Genomic DNA, 20,006 nt, shown 5'->3' with positions numbered 1-20,006 from the left:
TAAGGTATATGAGTTTCAGTTATAACCACTATTTGAGGATTATACATTTTCAACTCTTCATACACTAGGTTTCTCTTTGTTCTATTATTTAATCCAGAAACATTCCAAACTAGCCATTTTATACGATGCATTGTAGACAATAGAAATCCTTATCTATATGACCGTTGTTACCAATCAGAACATTTGTATAAATCATATTATTTTTGTATATTTTGTGCCTTCTGATGCATTTCCCCCCCCCCCCAAAAAAACTCTCCCTCTTTCCCTCCCCACGCTACATAGCGCCCACCCCCCACCCAATAGTTACCTGATGGTCCCCCCGTTCGATTGACTGCTGTTCCCCTGGCAGTCGGAGAGCAGTTAGAGCGCTGATAGGGTCCAGGTCCAGGTAATCAGTACTATCATATCAACAACCATATAGAAAAACCATGCTACACCGTGCTCTTTTACTCAAATATAACCAAGCCAGAAGGCCCAAAAGACAATCGCCCTTATCCCAAGTCCCATAAGCTAATTAAAACTAGTAGAAATTCAGAAAACCATATATGCAGAACAATAAGCATTAACTTAATCATTTCTCCAATCGCCAAGAGGCAATAGCTTTTTCAACTTCCATTACTTCCAAGAATAAATAGGAGCTGCCATTTTTAATCACTTTCAGTTTAGCAGGTTCCTGAAAGTAAACTTGAAATCCAAGTTCTTTAATTGGGTCAATGAATTGTTTCAGTTTCCAACGTCTTTCTAACGAGAGTTTGCTTAGATCTGACCTCACAAAGAAAATAGTAGAATCAATGGTGACTGGAGTGTTCGGCCGTGCTTTTAAAGAAATAGCTTGTCTGAGCAAGAAGTTACCGATGTAGATCAAAATTGGTCGTGGGAATTTACCACTCTTGTCCCTTTGAACTAGGGGTAACCGGTGAGCCCGTTGAATCTGAGAATCCCAGTCCCAATCCGATAGTTCGGGAAAGGCTCTTTGAAATAATTGAGTGATATATGCTCTTGGATCAGCCCCCTCGGCTCCTTCAGCAATACCAAAAATGCGGAGATTCTGTCTCCTTTGTCGATTTTCTAAGTCTTCCAGCTTAGCTTGCATCTGAAGAAGTTGAGAGGCATGTTTGTTCACTGCTATTTCAGAACGATGTGACTGCTCCTCTGTTACCACCACTCTCTGCTGCAGTTCCTCAATATCTTGAGCCACAGACCCCAATTTACATGCCATCTCTTGTAATGTGGTTTGAGTTCTATTATTATCTTCTCTCATTTGTTGGTAATGAATTTTAGCTTCTTGTTTCTGTTCATTTAAAAGATGTAGTATTATCTGAAAAGAAGCAGATACCTCCCCCTGAGGAATCCAATCTGCAGGTAAGCTAGATGAGGAAAGACCTGTGTTTCCGGGTGTATTTCTAACGTAGTCTCATCTATCGGGGCTGGAACAGCATCGTATATAGGCGCCTTAGAAGTATTAGACAAAGCTTGGGTTATACTGCTGTTGCTGTTATTGCTGCAACTGCTATAACTAATTAACACGGGAGCAGAATTGTCCTCCACAAGTATCATAGAGGGTTCAGAAGGGTGTGGACGAACCAATAGAATTTCCTCAGATGGTTTTGTAGACTCCTTAATCACGCCTGATAACTCATGTCCATCAGCTTCGGCTGGGGACTTCGTAGTAGTAGTAGAACTAATAGGCAGAATGGGACTGAGTGGTACATTGGTGACTTGATTTGAGTCCATTAGTCTGGGCCTGTTCGCATTCGCCATAGTAGTAGCACAGTTTACCTCTTTGGTAGTAATGATTTGATCATTAGGGCTATTACCAGACAATCGCATCGCCATTGTTTTTACACCACCCTTAGCCTGCACCCATTGTCTAATCGGACTGTTTTCGACCATCGCTTTCAGAACACTTGTCTTGGATTTGCTTGTAATTTTTGTGGTCTTATTCTTATTTTTAGCCTTTGAGTTTTTGGTATTGAGAGCTTTATTTTTATCTCTAATTGATCTTAAAGGCGTATTGCTCCCTTGATCATTAAGGTCCATGTATTCTTCGTCTGTCTCAGCTAGGTCTGTATTATCAGTATTTTCACTGCCCTCGCCGTGCTCACCTTCTTCCACGCCCTCTGCGTTCCCCTTATCTGGAGGCATAATAATCATTTCACTCTGAGGGGCTTTCGTATTAGTATTAGTATTAATATCGGTATTAGTCACCCTGTTCATATTCTGAAGCTCTAAGGGCTCCGAAGTTCCTATAGCCAGAGTAGTAGAGGTATTAGTTAAATCTGTAGCCCCTTCATCTCCAGTAGCCTCCTCCGTAGTATCTAACACTGGCGAGATATTTAACCCCGTTAAAGTAGCATCATTCAGAGCTGCTGCAGTAACACTCTGACACACTGTCTCAGCTGTCTCAGCTACTATTTGACTCCCTCCATTTAGCAACAAGTTATCCTCTGTGTTACCTTTTACTCGAGTTGCTTTTTCGTTCTTGCCGGAGTGCACTTTCTCCACATCAGCGTTGTTAGCGGTAAGGGGCTTTTTACAAGCTGTTGCATCATTCATAGCCGGCACTAACAAAGATACCGGTGTGGTCGCTGCTCTCCCGCTGGCTGTTGTCGTCCGGATAGTCCGCACCGGAGGTTTCGGCGCCATTCCACCAAAGCTCGTCTTCTCTGCCCGCGCTGCTGCTGGTGCCACGGGGGAGCGCCAAAGCAATCGCAGACCAAACCAGTTGACTGCCGTCAAGCTCGCCCAGCTCGTCCAGCCCCTCGTGGATTCCAAAGCGAAACGCGGCGCCCTCGAAAATCTCTGTGCGCCAGCGGAGCACAGCAGGCTCCGGACGCGGCTCTCAATCAGCCGCAGCCGCCGCATTCAGTGTTCAATGCACAGCGCCTCGCAATCCTGGTAAGCCCCGAGCACTCCGTTTTCTTTTTTGTAATATCCCAAGGTTAAAGCATTGCAGTTTACAGCCTTACGCTACTGCGATGTGTAGCAATAATTGTCATAGCAGTCGACCATTAATCACAGAGCAGCCCGGACCCGTTCAGCGTTCTCTGCTCCGGCGGTGTCAATCCGCCATCTTACATCTCTGCGGCCCAAGGTTCTTCTCCTCGGGCTAAGGCCTTCTGGACCTCATCAATCTCTCTCAGCTCTTCGTCAATTTCTCTCATCCTCTGCTCATAATCCAGAAGCCAGCTATCCTTTTCTGTTTCTCCCTCACTTTCAGGGAATTCCTCCTTCTCAGACTCCACCGGTAGTGTTGCCTTCCAGCTGGGTAACTCATACTGAAATAGGTCTGCCTCTAGATCCTCCCTGGACCTTCTCTTCACAGGCAGCCCCCTTTCCTTGCAAAACACCCACAGCCCCTTCATTGTGTAGACAAACATGTGCCAGAAGTCGAGTTCCATGTTGCCACAACTAACCAGTTTCATAGTATCAAAAATACTTTCAAGAGGACACCATAGAACAAAAAAACAGTATGCGGTTGCGTTTGGCCTGCACTCACTAGTAGTGTTCACCAATCACTGTACATGAGTCACAAATGCAAGTCCAGAATCCTCACCGCTGACCACCAATGTTAGATTTGGGGGTCTCTAGTTGGCACAGGTAGGTACTTGTGACAAATAGGGAGCCTTGCCTCTAGTCAGGGTAAGGGGGTACCCTCCTAAAATAACCCCTGCTCACCCCCTTGGTAGCTTGGCATGAGCAGACAGGCTTATCTCAAAGGCAGTGTGTAAAGCATTTGTGACCACATACAGTAACCCAGTGACAACATTACAGATGGACACCACACAGCTGTTTATTAAAAATAAGTAGTCTTTATATAGACTTAACACAAGACCACAAACGACAAAAATCCACAATACTATACTTAAAAAATGGCAGTTTTAGCTTAGTTCCATTCAGTTCTTAAGATGCAACACTTTGCCTCAATGTACCTTACGATGTGTTGCGCTTCCACAACAAGCAATGTTGCAGCGATGGAAATGCGGCAAAGTTCCGGTGCAAATAAATAAAGACGTGAAGATCTTCCAGATGTGGCACGCTTCTCTGATGATGCGAGAAGTCTCGGTTCAATGAGTCAACTGCAGCGGCGACATCCTTGTTCAGCGATGCGACGGCAACAGCCTTGGCTGCGACACTCTTCTCCGACATTTGCGAGAAGCTTCCGCATGATGCAACAACTACAGCGGCGACATCTAAGATACGATGGCAGCAGCCCGATTGCGGCACGCTTCTCCAGGGATGTGAGGCGCTTTCCTCGATGTGGTGCAATAAAACAACTACAGCGCCGACTTTCAAGATGCGATGGCAGCAACAGCGACACGCTCCTTCCTCGTTGCGAGACACTTCCCTCGATGCGGTGCAATACGACAGCTACAGCGGCGACACCCTTGTTCAGAGATGCAAACCCAGCAGCAGCGACGCAGACACGCTTCCTCTTCGTTGCGAGACGCTACTCTTGATGCGGTGCAATACGACAGCTACAGCGGCGACACCCTTGTTCAGAGATGCGACGGCAGCTGCAGCGACCAATCACTTTTGTTCCATTAACAATTTTCCTCCTAAAATTGGTAAGTTTAGTTGCCATTCACTTTTTTATGCCGATGATTTAATTTCATTAGATTTAACCCCCATTGATTTACAAAGAAATTAAAATACACTATGAATATACCGAGAACCATTATTTAATAATTAACATGCAAAAAAGCAATATTCTCGTGTTCTCCGAAAGAAAGAAAACTTAACATTTTCTTGGAAATTGAGGTGAAACTGCATCATTCCTAAGGAAATGTTTCTTTATCGAGGTGAAGAATTTTCTTACCGAAGTTGGAGACAAAATTACACATTGCACATAATGGCAAGAATGCCCTTACACATAGTGGAGCAATCAATACATTGTATAAATCGGTTGGCAAAAGGCACTTCAAACATTTGATAAAGATTTAAAAGGCACAAATTCTGCAAAAAATAATAAAATATGGGACTGGACTATAATCTCCTATAAATGCTGGTCTTAGTACAAAGAAAAATAGGGAAATTGTTTCGCTCATTTGTTACTGGAGCATTTAATACACCACTTGAAGCTTGGCGATTTGAACTTGGAATCCCAGTGCCTCTGTTGTTTTGTGCTGTTGTAGTGTGGAAGGATTTAACGATCTAGAGCATGGTCCCTAAGATGACTTTTTCAGGACGAAATAATTATGGATAACAGCTCCTTAAGTGCTTTTATAGATAACTTGACCAAGCTCAAGCCACGTTGAAAACTTCTTGTGATTACCTAAAGACTTGGAATTACAGCCACTTGAATCTCACGTTAACGTACTACCATTAGTTTCAAATTGGATAAATTACACTGCACTATATTGAAAAGCTGCAATGCTATTCTAACTATAGCCGTACTAGGAAAGATGCAACCCTACTGACTGATGGCCTCTGAATATTAGAAGAACCATTTTTTACTGAGTGCGGACCAATTACCTTTAAGGGCTGCAGCAGGGGCTTGGACTGGCATTCCCAGTGAACAACATGTATTTTTCCTTTGTAACATTGGAATACACAATCTGAATCACATTCTCTTTGCATGTACTTATCTTGGGCATTATCGGATAAAATCTTTATATCTCTGATCTCGTCATTTTAATGTGCCGAACAAAAGTGGAATTCAATCCTTATTTTTATTTCCCACTAATAAAAATCTATGCTACTATATTCAAAATTTACTGATATTTTACGTTATTATTCTATTACATAGTTGCACTTCTTGTGAAATAATCTGCTTTGTTGGATGTATATTACTATGACATACTCTCCGTAAGGGAACTAAATCAATAAAGTTTGACTTGACTTGGATGGTTATGCATTGAATATTGGCTAAGGGGCTGGGGGATCCTGTCTCCTCGTAGTACTTTGTTGTGGGCATTTGACAGAGCTGACCACAAAACAGCTCTGGAATAGCGTATGGGATTTTGCTGCAAGTCAGTAACTGGTGTGCACTTTTGGATCAACGTATCCTGCGTTAAGTGACTATAGTACTATTTCCTAGTTCAGTAAAATACTGTCTCAAACATTGTAAATTAGGGCCCATCTATGCAATGAATTGTGGTGCAGCCCTTAAAGCACCGTGCTGAAAACAGCAGCAGTTTTGAAATCCTGGTGCATATTAAGTGTACTGTCATCACGGAAATGTGTCTGGAAATATTTGAAAAATGTGCATTTTTTCAAAAAGGTTTTTGGTCTTTGGGCACTATATTCTAATACTCTGGGGGGCACTGTTGGTCAGTGTGAGAAGTTAGCCTGGCATATGATGTCCACTAGTTCTAGTAGGCACCTTGCACCAGTCTAATCGACCCTTATTGATGGTGGTTGTAAAGTCAATCTTATAGAAAGCTATCCTAGTGGTAGCATGAACCAGCAGTCTTCAGGCTAAGATTTCAGTAGGCGAGTTAAGCAAGTTGTTTTACCATATATAATCCCTTGAATACCAAATGAAAGGACACCACACAAGGTATATATCAAATATATATGTATTTAATCTAAACACAACCCTTCTGCACTCTTTAGGAGGTCAGAGGTAAAAATACAATACAAGTCACACAGTTAATATACGGTAAGTTGCACAGTATACGTTATGCCCTAGGGGGCCTCACAAACCATATACTAAGAAAGTGGTATAAGTATTACGTGAGAGTTAGAAAGCAGGCCTAGGGCCTATAGAATTGCTGGGACTACACTAAACAGCCAAAGGTTAGGAAGTAGGAGACCCACGGGAGCCGCGTGCAGTGTCTAAACACAGGCGTGGGTTCCCATCGACTTTCTATGGAGATCGTAAAAGATACAAAGTTACAATTTTAGGACACTTCCGGATGGACTAGGATGGAACTCTTTTAAACTAGGACACTTCGAGAGTCAAGACCCACGGGAGCACCGGAGTACTCGTGTTACCTCACCCAGGGAAGCCGGGTGCAAAGGTGTCTTTTCGTGTCAGGTTTCGTTGTCGTTTTCTATGGAGAGCTGCAAAGAAGTGCTGCAGGCGACCAGAGGAAAAGTGTCCGGGTGGATCCAAGGGTGGATCGGAGATGTGAAGAACCTGAAAGCAGAGGGGACAGAGTCTGGGTCACTAGCCAGTGAACAGGAAGGAACCAGGCGATGTCGGGTGCTTTAAGGTAAAGAAGGTGAGTTTGTCTCTTCAGCCACGAGGTCCAGAGGCATCGACGATGACCAGGAGCTGGATTCGAGCTGTGCCACAATGGATCTAGATGACTGCGGTGTCAGTATCCGGATTGGACCCAACAAGCTTTGGCAACCACAACCCACGCAGGATGTTCTACCTTTTCAAGCAAATTATCCCATGATATTAATGCCCCACCAGCTAACAGGTCCCCCCATCTCGTGATTCCCCCTTCTCTTAATGGCGTCGAGAGGTTGTCACCCAAACACTGTGGGAGCCCCGGGGAACCCCACATTGGAGCCCAGTTTGAATAGTAGGCAAGCCTTGTTGACCTCTTAATCAATGTCCAAGCTCTGGCCAACGATTGCAAGACCTTCAACCTCACCTTCTTGAAAAATTTCTGTTCTCCAAATTTGAATAAAAACCCGTCCATTGGCAGACCCGTTCCAGTTATCATGGCCTTAAACATTCTCCCTACTGTTGAGTCCATTGGGGTCTTCAGTAGCATTCTTGAGAATGATAGCTGAAAGGCCCAGGCGTAGTATTGTATGTCTGGATGGGAGAGCCCACCCTTTTCCCTCCTCCTCCTCAGTTTCTTCCATGCTATCCGAGTTACTTTGTAATTCCACACAAACGAGTTAATGTTGGCACTTCTTGATTTGTTTTGAATCAAAAGCTAATGGAATGCTGTTAAATATAAATGTAAGCTTCGGTATAATTGACATTTTTATAAGGCTTACCCTCCCATAGATCGTCAGTGGGAGGAATGTCCATGCTTTAAGAAGCGCCCGACATTCTCGGGATATCCGATTCAGATTTACTTGAGCTATATTCTTAACTTCCTGGGTGATCGTAATTCCCAGATAGCGCATTGAGGGGGTTGTGTCCTATTGTGAATTGTTAATATTCCACTCCATTATTTCGGTTTTTCCCGCGTTTATCTGGTATCCCGAGATTTCCCCGAATTCTTCTGCTCTCCTGACAACTGTTGGAAATGCCTGAATGGGATCTGACGTATATATCAGGATATCGTCTGCATACATGCCCAGACGTTTCACCCACCCACTGAACTCAAAGGGGATAATACTCTGTTCTTCTCTTATTATCTGCGCGAAGGGCTCTATATAAAGATCGAACAGAAGCGGGGAAAGGGGACAGCCCTGCCTAGTTCCTCGTGAAATCTTAAATGGCTCAGTGAGTATATCATTTACTAGTAACTTAGCGGTAGGAGCTCTGTATAGAAGCTGGATAGTACGGCAAAATTTCTCGCCTAGTTGGAATTTTCTTAATACAGCTGTCAGATAGAGCCAGTTGACCCTATCAAAGGCCTTTGTGGCATCTAATGTTAGGGTGGCCAAGGGTAAGGAAAAAGTTGTGGCGATGTCTATCGCCGCTACCAAGTCCCTGGTTAGGTCCGCCATCTGACGTCCCTTGATAAAGCCCTTTTGATCTTCATGGATTATAGAGCCGATCTCGCTTGCCAAACGTGCTGATAAAACTGCAGCGAAGATCTTATAATCTATATTCAGCAGCGAGATCGGCCTATAGGACCCGCAGTCAGTTGGATCTTTACCTGGTTTTGGTATAAGGACTATAGTTGCTTCACTCCATGATGCAGGAGGCACTAACCCTTTTGTAAAGATGTTGTTAAATAAGTAAGTCAATGTTGTTACTAACTTTGAACACAAAACCCGGTACAATTCCCCTGGGAGGCCATCTGGCCCTGCCGCCTTCCCCTGCTTTAATTGACCTATCGCCTTACTCACTTCCTCTTCTGATATCTCCCTATCAAGGCGGTCGATCTGATCTCCAGAGAGGGTAGGTAGTTGAATCCTATCTAACCATAGATTTCTTGCCTGGGGATCGTCTTCAATATCTTCAGTATATATGTTTTGGAAGAACTCCTGAAAAGCCCTACCGATCTCGGTATTGGTGTTCCTAACAGTAGTGTCTCCCTCCTTACGGATGCCCTTTATAAACTTTTTAGATTTATCTATTTTGACTTTCAAGGCTAAAACCTTACCCGCCGCCTCTCCGTATTCAAAGTTCGAAATCTTGCTTGCCTCCCACCTCTTCTCTACTCTTTCCTGTAGAATTTTATTCAGTTCTTGCTTCAATTTATTTCGTTCTTCCTGCTCTGCGCAGGTACCCACAGAGGACCCACAAATCCCATCTAGACTAACCAGATCCCTTTCTAGGTTCCTGATTTTTTCCCTGTAAACTTTGCCTCTAAATGATGCACGATTTGTAATATGCCCTCTTAAAAAAGCTTTGAGGGATTCCCACACAATACTTATTTCCGCAGAGTCTAGATTTATTTCCAGGAAGTTTGACACTTCCTCTGCCTTACATATCTTTTCCCTCTAGAAGGGTGGAATGCTACCCCCGCCGCCAGAATTGGCGGGGGGTAGTATTCCAAAGTGTGTGACACCTTACACGACATGTTTTGATAAAGCCAAACCAAAGTTAGCATTAACCGCGAGGATTATAATGCATTTAAGAGTGTATGGTATGGCTATATCATAGAACAGCTATAAGGAGATGGTTCCGAAAGCTGCAGAGGGGCTCAGCTCATGCCAGAGCACCCTCTCACATAAAACCAAGCACTCTGCCTCCAGGATTGTCGAGGCCTACCATAGGAGTGGCTTATAGGTGTATATGTGTCTATATGTAAAGGTAGATATGGGTATACTATTAGATTTGGGGGTCACTAGTTGGCAAAGGTAGGTAATTGTGACAAATAGGGACCATCTCCTCTAGTCAGGACAAGGGGATTACACACCTAAAATAACCCCTGCTCACCCTCTAGGTTGCGTGGCGCGAGCAGTCAAGGCTTATTTCAGAGGCGTTGTAAGTTAAGCAGTTGTGACCACATACAGTAACCCAGTGACAACACTACAAATGGACACCACACAGGTTTTATATAAAAAAATAAGTAGACTTTATATAGAGTTACTACAAGACCATAAACGACAAAAATACACACTATGATTACTCTAAGATGGTAGATTTAAGCTTAGTTCAGTTCAGTTCAGTTCTCAGACGCGACACTCTGCGTCAATGTACCTTAAATTGCATTGCGCTTCCACGACAAGCAATGTCGCAGCGATGGGAAATTGGGTAAAGTCATGTGAAAAGAAATAAAGACGTGAAGATCTTTCAGATGCGGCGCGCTTCTCGGGGGGATAAGAGAAACTCCCAGTTCGATGCGTGGACTGCAGTGGCGACACCCTTCCGATGCGACGGCAACAGCTTCAGTGGCGACACTCTTCTCCACGATGCGTGAAGCTTCCGCTCGATGCAATAACTACAGCGGCGACATCCAAGATGCGACGGCAGCAGCTCCGACGGCGGTACGTTTCTCGGGGATGCGAGGTGCTCTTGGTGCAATGCAACAGTTCCAGCGGCAACACCCTCCTTCGGAGTTGCGACGGCAGGCACGGCGACAAGCTCCGACCTCGTTGCGAGATTCTTCTCCTGATGCGGTGCAGTGCAACGGCTCCAGCGGCGACACCCTCCTTCTTCGGAGTTGCAATGGCAGCAGCAGCGACGGCGACACGCTTCCTCTTCGTTGCGGCACGCTTCTCTACGATGAGGTAGAGTGCGACAGTTACAGCAGCGACACCCTCCTTTTTCCGGAGTTGCGACGACAGGCACAGCGACAGCGACACGCTTCTTCTTGTTGAGTCACGCTTCCAGCTCCTTGCGACACGCAGTTCCTCAGAAGGCCCAAAACAGCAGCAGGCACTTCCAAAAGAACTCTGGGGAGCTGGGGGTGAAGTCTGTTGTCCCTGAGACTTCAGCAGGAGGCAAGCTCTTTTCCAAGCCCTTGGAGATCCTATACAAGTTGAAAAGCAAAGTACACAAAGTTCCTTTCTCCTTCCTTTGGCAGTAAGGCAACCATTGCAGGCCAATTCCCCAAGCAGCACTTCAGCTTGGGAATAGTCTCTGCTCAGTTTCTTCAGGTTCCTCTCCTCAGTAAAGGTTTCTTCTTGTAGTCCAAAGTGATCTAATTTAATGGGATCAGGGTCCCAATATTTATACCCAGAAATCCTTTGTTCTCTGAGGGGAGAGGGGCCTTTGCCCAGTCCAAACCAGTTCTGAGGCACTCTGTTTACCAGACTTCTCCTTTCCTTTCACAGTGCAGGGCATGCACATCAGACACCCCACAGGAGGTGGAGCCAGCATTGTGGAAGGAAAGTACAGCCCTGGAGCACTTTGTTTACAGGACTCCTTCTCTTCTTTCAGTGTGCAGGGCAGAGACGTCAGCCGCTCCCCAGGGGGTGGAGCCAGCATTGTGGAAGGCAGGCACAGCCCTATTCAGAGTTCAGGTGCACTCCTCCCTCCCATCTAGATGAAGATCTCTCTATTGACCACTGGGTGACTCAGCCTGTCTCCTGGAATTCCCCAGCCCTGTCACTCACAAAACCAGACATAGGAATACACAAACTAGGAGTGGCAGGTTTCAATGATTAGACAAGCAAATACCTACTTTCTAAAAGTGGTATTTGCAAACACAGAATATTAAAATAAACTTTACTAAAAGATGTATTTTATTATTCTGAGTTCAGGCATACTAAACTCGAATTTCTACTATGTTCTCTGAGACAGGATTATAAAATGTAATAACTCTAACAGCCCATTCTGGCCTATGGAAAACAGGCAGCCTTGCAGTAGTGAAAAACGAAAATGGCTGTAATTCGCTATTAGGAAATGCCACACACATCAGGGCTTGTCCTACCCTGCACTTACAATGCACTCTGCCCTTGGGCCTACCATAGGGGTGACTGATATGAAGAAAAGGGAAGGTTTAGGGACTGAGAAGTGGGTGCACTTGCCCAGTCAGCATGACCGTACCAGACTGCACGCAGGATCTGCAATGGCAGACCTTAGACACATTTTACAAGGCTGCTTCTGTGGGTGGCACAACCAGTGCTGCAGCAGCATTTGGATTTCACTAGCACTGGCATCTCTGTGCACTAGACTAGGGGCTGACAAGTAAACTAAATAGACAAACATGGAACCACTGATTAGTACATCAATTTACAGTAGGGAGCACTGGCACTGTGGCACTGAATAGCAGTGGCACAGTGCCCAAAGCATACAACACCAGCAAAAATACATGAGGCAACAGCAACAAATGGAAGGGAGACCCACGCCAATGGTGCCAGGTCTAACATGTACTTATATCTAAGTAAAGGGGTGATTACACCACCTTACCCAGGCTGTGTGAGCAGACCTGTGGTGTCAGTTTGGAAGGCAAACCAGGGCTGGCACAATACATGCTGCAGCCCCTGGTAGGCCTAGGGTGCACCTATGCCCTGTGTACCTATGGCACATTATACAGGGTTTCACAAGGGTAACCCAGTAACCAATCTGGTATGTACCTAAAGTACATGGAGTCCATTTTATAGAGAGCGTAGATAGTCTGGGGCCCTAAATAGCAGGGTCCCAGGCCAACTAAGTCGAAAACCAGCAAAACACCAGGAAAAATGTTAGGGTAACCATATAGCCAGATTCCACCTTCCTACAGTCAGTTCCACTTCTACAGCAAGGCTGCTGCCCTGGTCATCAACTGTGCCAGGTTACCCCTAAAAGAATGTAATTGGACCACTGCCAGGGTAGGGGCTGCAAAAATTTCTATGGTGCGACGAATACTTACACTTGCATAGCCTTGGGTATTAAATGCTCTTCTGTATGTTGTTGACCATGTGGGTGCAGAATTGAATTACTTTACAGCTGGATTGTAAATCTAAGCAGTAAAGGTAAACCTTAATGAACAGCATCATCTCCTTATTCAGGAAGGTAACCGTGTTCTAAATAAGAGTTTATTTTATGACAAATATTTGTCTTTGTGCATCTCTTGCATTTCAGAAACAAATCTTGGAACCTGTTGCATTTTAAACTCCAATTTCCCTCACAAGTCACTCTCTCCACAAATTAATTTTAATTGCCAGATATCTACAATGGCCATTTGTTGAGCTATATACGTGTCACAGTATAGTGGCCATGGCTATACAATGTCTTATTTCCTAATTCATTTGTAGGAATGAGAAATTCAATTTCAGTTCCACGTTACTTTAATTATACCAGGACTGAGCTAAGGAGTCTCGCCACAATGATAGAAGTTAATCATTAGATTCAGAAATCCTAAACTCATGGACATCAATTAACCGAAATGCAGGGGGTAACGGAAGTGACATCACAGGCCTTTGACGTCCACTTTCAGTCACACACTCATACTTACACATATACAGAAATTCACGCATATACTCCCTCTCACACATAAGCACACTCTCATCCGCAAGTGCACACAAAACTTACATTTAAAAGCATTTTTTATTTACCTCGGCTGCCATGGAATGGCATAGTTCAGCTTATTGTATTCCATTTTTACTACACTATTAGTGAATAATATATTTTATGTTTTCAATATTGGTGTAATATAATATTGACAGAAAAGGGAGCGTATGTGGACTTACGGCTAGAGCGGTAGTCCTCGAAGATGGGGAACAGGGTGCCAGTCTCGGCAAGGACAATCAACATCCTGTGATTCTTGGCAGATTACTTAATCCCCCCGTGCCTAACAAAATGAAAGCATCGGTCTGTAGCGCAACTGGTGCTCATGTAAAGCAGGGCTCCGATACCTTCGGTCGAATTCGCCTACTTGAAAAAAGTGTGGAGCCCCAGCTGCCCCTGTGCTGCTGGCACTGAATTTGTCACCTATGAGGTCAAAGATCGCAAAGGTAGTGCTAGGGATAGCAAAGGGCAAGCCGACCTCTCACTCGCCACCGTCCCACGCATTCGAAGTACAACCACTGGCGGGAGATCCTTCTCCCACCTCGCCGCCAAGACATGGGACACCCTCCCACTGAGCCTACGACAGACCCAAGACCTGCTGACCTTCAGGAGGATACTAAAGACCTGGCTGTTCGATCAGTAGCGGCCCGACCTCCCCCCCCAGCACCTCGAGACCCTCGTGGGTATGTAGTGCACTTAACAAAAGACTGATTGATTGATTTAGGGGTCGCAGCTGTGACTTCTAAATGATGTCTGTGCCTAAACCTGCATTTTATTAGGCGAATATGCAGGATTTCAACAGCAGAAAGAATGCTGCATTATTATGTCCATCTGTTATTTTCTTCTTGAGGAATTCGTTTAAAACTGAAATCTGGACAGGGTCAGAGAATTGCGGTACTGTTGTAATGGGTACCAAGCACATCAGTGTCATTTCTCATTTTGAAGCATAATTAAAGTTCGTTTTTTGAGAATTTTTCAATTACATTTATATCTGGCGTCACTCTAGTTGCAGAGACTGCTGTGGAAAACATGATTAAGTGTATGCTATAGTTCAGCGAGAACAGGCCAGAAAGAAGAAACGTAAATTAAGTGTATAGTGAACATCATGCTGAGAAAATGATGATTTGGAGGCTACCAATATGTCCCCTGTTATGTATGCCTACTGTTTATGGAAAGACGGTGGAGGAGGAGAGTATTCACAGTCCGAAAGGCATGGGTATACACAGGCCTGCAACAAGAGGTAGTGGAGTCGTTAATGGGGGTGCCAAACATGGCTGGTGCCCCAGCTGTAAAGGTCTTGCCCCCTCCCCCGCAGTCAGAAAAACAAACACTGCCCTTGCACACTGGGAACAGCGATGTTGTTCCAGTTTTCAATTAATGTTTTACTTAGACTTGCATTCCTTAGGAGTATTTGCTTTTTCCAGGATGCTGTATTTCTGTAGTTTTCGTCATGCAACATAATACTCACATATAGTGCTCACAATTAAAACAATCGCCTCTATTTGTCTATGTGAGTTTAGGTTGTGGGTGGGTTATAACTGAAAGTTCTGGAGTTCAGGGTGACCGCACGGTACGTTTCTCACAGGGTCCGTCAGTGGGTCATAAAAAGGTTCGGAATAGATGCTCCTCCATTCCTTGGCCTCTTTGCACACAGCAATGGTGAGATGGGAAAATACTATAATTCTGATTATAACCAAAAGTGTGTGAAGCAGGTACACAGCTGTCAAAACTTTGATTGGGGCAAAAGTTAAAGAAATAAAGTGCTCACAGATTACTGGATGCAAGGAAGTATGTGCAGGAAAAAGTGAAAATATAATGCTGGGAACAAAGTAGGAACAAGCATTGGCATAGCCAATAGGTCTCGCCTTTGGGATCTTATAAGTGTTTCGCCATGCAGCACACAAGCTGCGAGGTTACAAACATCATAAAATACATTCAGCAGCCGGCCGCATTTCATGTATCATTGGCAGAACCAGAATAATTCCACCCTGCAAGCCCTGTGAGAAGGATTAAGCAAGAGCATTAACGACAGAGCTGTAGTGGATGCGAAGGAGACATGTAAGGCAGCAAGGCAATGGGTGCCAGCCATGGCGGGAACCTGGTCCATCAAACGGGGGGTGTTGACTTGAACCATGCAACAGGCCTCATGCACAAATGCATGCACTCAGGTGATGTGTGATCTTTGAATTAAATGGGAAATCAATGGCCATTGAATTACAAGATGGTTTGAGTAAACTAAATTTGGAGTACTCTTTTTTTCAATATTAAATTGATGCGAGTCCAAAGCATCTAGAAGGCAGCCAGTCACATCCTGCTCTGCACTGGCATGATGAGATGCCAACTAAAGGCAGCCAGTCACCCTGCACCGGCTGCGGAAGGCAGCCAGTCACACTGGTACGGTGAGATGCCAACTAAAGACAGCCAGTCACCCTGCACCAGCTTCTGAAGGCAGCCAGTCACCCTGCTTCTCTGCATTGGCACTGTGAGATGCCAACCAAAGGCAGCCAGTCTCCCTGCTTCTCTGCACTTGCATAATGAGATGCCAGCTGCTGAAGGCGTCCAGTCACTGGCATGATGAGATGCCCACTGAAGGCAGCCAGTCACCCTTCTTCTCTGCACTGACATGATGAGATGCCAGCTGCTGAAGTCAGCCAATCAACCTGCTTCTCTACCCTGGCACAGTGAGATGCCATTTGCTGAAGGCAGCCAGTCACCCTGCCTCTCTGCACTAGCACGATGAGATGCCAGCTGGTGAAGGCGGCCAGTCACCTTGCTTCTCTGCACTGGAATGATGTAGGTTCACAAATGTCATCTCTTTATTCTTACCTGGTGTCCCCTCAAGTCTTTCTTCCATCCCCATCCTCACCTTGAGAGACTGAAAGATTGAGATGAAATGAGTGACTGGTTAAGAAAAGGACAGCCTCTGCTGAAAGGAGGGACAGAATGACTAGGGGAGGGATAGCCTGTGTAGTACAGGATGGCAGTGCCACTAGAAGACAGTGGTAGGAGGAGTCCACTAAGAAGCAGAGAGCCTCTGGAGAAAGGAGGGACAGAGTGACACAGAGAGGGAGAGACAGCCCATGCGGAGGGCCATTAGGAGAGACTGAAGGGGTGAAGTGCATGGAGGAGATGGGTAAGAAGCAGAGACTCTGGTGAAGGAAGGGGCATGGTGACCAGTAGAGCACAGAGACAGCCTGGTGTGGCTGTGGGAAGTGCCACGAGGATAGACTGAAAGGCTGAGATGCAATAAGTGATCGGGGGAGAAACAGAGAGCCTTTGGTGAATGGAGGGGCAGGGTTACAAGGAGACGGAAGAGACAGCCGCGAAGAACCAGTGGGGAGTGCCGTTAGGAGACACTGAAAGCCTGAGATACAAGGAAGGACCGGGTAAGAAGCAAAGAGCCTCTGGTGAAAGGAGGGACAGAATGACAAAAGGGGAGAGAACCTATGATGAGCAGTTGGGAGCGAGTGAGAAGCAGAGAATAAAAGCGTAAGATGAAAGGAGGGTCGGGGTTAGGAATGGAAGCAGGGGTCTCGTGATGAATTAAGGCAGCTAAGGGTATGGAAAGCAGAGAGCTCGCAATGAATTGATGGACAGATGAGAAAAGGCAGAGGGGGGCCTCTGGAGAATAGAGGGGCAATGAAAGACGGACAGAATGCACAGAGTAAGGGGACAGGGTGAAAGAGGATGAAGACCTAAAGTGCCTGGTCAGTGGTACTATGCGCTATATAATTGCAATTAAATGAATAGCGGGGAAGAGTGAGGAAGACAGATCCAGAGCGTGAAGGGGCAGTGAGGACAGAATCACTGCCTGCAATAACCGACGAGAGAGAGTGAGGAATAGAAACATGTGATGGAGGGACAGGAGCAGGAAAGGGCAGGCAGGGGCCTGTGGGGTGTGTGTGTGGGCACAGGGAGGTTGCTTTGAATGAAGTCGGGAGGAGGAGAGACAGGTACTGTTTTGGCAGAGACGCGTTACCAGGATGCGAGACGGAGAGTTCTGGGTTGATAGAGCGAGAGAGGAAGTCTGCATGCGGTAAGAGATAAGGTTGGAGTGGAGAGACAGCCTGCAGGAGAGTACAAGACAAAGAGACAGGGCCATTATTGTGTGCAGGTTACGTGGAGAAGGAATGAGCGCCACCCAAAGGCGGATCAACAGTCAGGGTGAAAAGAAACTGATGACAGCCCCTGCCTCAGGGGTGCACTCCCTCTGTACAGCTGCAGATGGCAGTGCCGCAACGTGCATTACTCTGAATGCGTTATTGAGGAATGGGTTCCTGACACACCGCTCCGGACACTCTCCCATGCACTGCGCCTTGGCCTCTTTGCTGAGACTGCAGATGTGGCCCAAACTAGGAGGGCAAAAGGTTCTGCAGGGTTAGGGGTAGAGAGGGTCCCTCTGCTCATGGACAGGGTTAGCAGAGGCGGGATTTAAAAACATACTTTGCCACCGCGAGAGCCACAAACACAAAAAACATGGAAAATGAAGACGACATGAAGTACAGGCTGCGGAGAAAAACAAGAAAAGTAACTCTAAAGCGCACGGCTCATTTGCCAGCAAGAAAGGTTTAAGTTGTGCGTCTCCTCCCGTCTCAGCCGGCTACTGGAAGAGGCATAAAGGTGCCGCAGGAGGGAAGGAAAGGGTAGGGGAGGAGGCTTTAACAAGCGCGGCAGCACGGGCCCAAAACTTAAACAATAAGGAAAAAAAGCATGAAAGTGAATCGACCGTGAGACAGACAAATGTAAACAAGTGCAGCCACGCTAATTAGAAACAGATGGCCCCTGCGCGCCGCTGCTCGCTCCCGCAAGGTGGATGCCGCCACACGCACGAGTGTTAGGCAAGTGCAGACCGCTTAAAAAAAGTAATCTCCTAGAGCAGCGCATGCGCACTGTGCTAGCCTCTGATGGAGCGAGATAGAAAACAAAATTTTGTTTAAACTCGTGAAGTCACATTTCCATAACATGAATAATAATATTAATGATTTGTGATATGTCGTGCTAATACAACTTAGATTAAACTTTACACATGGGGGGACTAACATGTGTGCTCATAAACGTGCATAATTGTTGCATCTTTTTGTTCGTGCAAAATAATAAAATAATTTATTGTTTTCGTTTTTGTCACTACTAACTGCTGCAAACTTAAAATAAGCATGTGCTTGTTTTGCTTTTCCTTGTCTGTGTGATGTCATTTCTACTATTCTAGGTGCACATAAGTCTCATGGATTAATGAAGACTGGTAGATATAAACGCTGCTTTATTTGTTTGCATTTGCTAGGTAACATTTGATTAATCGGGTGGGTTAATTAATTAGTAAATCCTGGGGTGAATACAGAATCTACATTATTTCTTACATTAATACTTTTCTTGTGTTTGTTTTATACTAGAAAGCATAAGTTGCCTGCTTTTGGGCCTAGTTTGCTCGAGTTACAAAAAGCTGAATTTTACTTCTGCAAAAGTCACGAGACGCCCATTCTGAAATAAAGTGATCGTCAAAAGCTGCATTCACAAAGCAAAAACTGACGTGCTATCATCATTCTGTCGGACGTGGCCAAGGTCGAAAAAGAACATTTTGTCAGCCCTTAACTTGGCATCCGCGGAAGTCAATTGGAAGCAGTGAGAACATTATTGTACATTTGTTGCAAACCTAGGAAGCTCCTGGTTGCATTTGGAAAGGACAATGGTCCTTAAGAAAAGTGACCTAATGGAAGATTTGAAATGTGGGTGACATGTCACTTGTCACTCTCAGCCAATGGGACGTCGAAGATTTCTGAAAACTTTCCTTTGCGTAGTTTAGTTAGTGTAGAAAGGTATAAAAAGTCATGCCCCTAGGGATGGGCTGGCTGCTGCTTTCTGACTTTCCGATGAGGGTGAAGTGCTGTCGGACATTGCGTGGAGCACGTAAGAATCCTCAAAGAACTTTACTTTAATTTCTATCTATTTAGCTCAGTTAGGGACTTAGGTTTTAGAAATGCTAAACTTTAAATACTTACTTTAACTTCGATTCAATTGCTTAAATTGTATTTTTCAAGTTTCTTTACAATCATGTTTGCTTCAATGCTAATAAATTACTTATATAAAACTATCAATTGAAATACCATAACTTAGTAAATAAAATCTTACTTTTGACAAACAAGCTGGTCTTGATTATTCAGAAGTGTAGGTTACTATTAGCTAGATCACGTCGCCAATGGTGGTCGTTTAAATAATTAGGATTTGTTATAATGACAATATTCTTTCCGCTAATGTATAATATTGTATATAGTTTGTAAATTAGGTGTATATAGATTTAATCCGATCACCTGATTCAGTAGGCCCAAAAATATGTCAGGTTCATAAATGGGTCCATAATTTAGTATAGAATTTTGTTTTTAGGTTATGAAGTTGGGTAGCGTTGTTTATGATATATTTTCTATAGGCCGCTGGATCAATTCTCTGGTAGCAGAAATTGATGGTTGCTAAGGGTAACCAAGGTAATATGTTGGTTGCTAAGGGTTACTAAAGTGTTATGGTATGGAAATAGGATCGACGTTTTAACACA

General features: G+C 44.9%; 1 protein-coding gene across 1 annotated transcript in view; it reads right to left on the bottom strand.

Annotated features, from left to right (window-relative positions):
• The window catches only part of LOC144762663 (uncharacterized), a 192,607-nt gene that overhangs the window by 91,957 nt on the left and 80,644 nt on the right, over positions 1 to 20,006 (bottom strand). The gene's annotated exons all lie outside the window — the stretch shown is intronic.

The sequence above is a fragment of the Lissotriton helveticus genome, chromosome 6 (genome assembly GCF_964261635.1).
Source record: "Lissotriton helveticus chromosome 6, aLisHel1.1, whole genome shotgun sequence".
Classification (NCBI taxonomy): Eukaryota; Metazoa; Chordata; class Amphibia; order Caudata; family Salamandridae; genus Lissotriton; species Lissotriton helveticus.
This window is presented reverse-complemented; position numbering and strand designations above follow the sequence as displayed.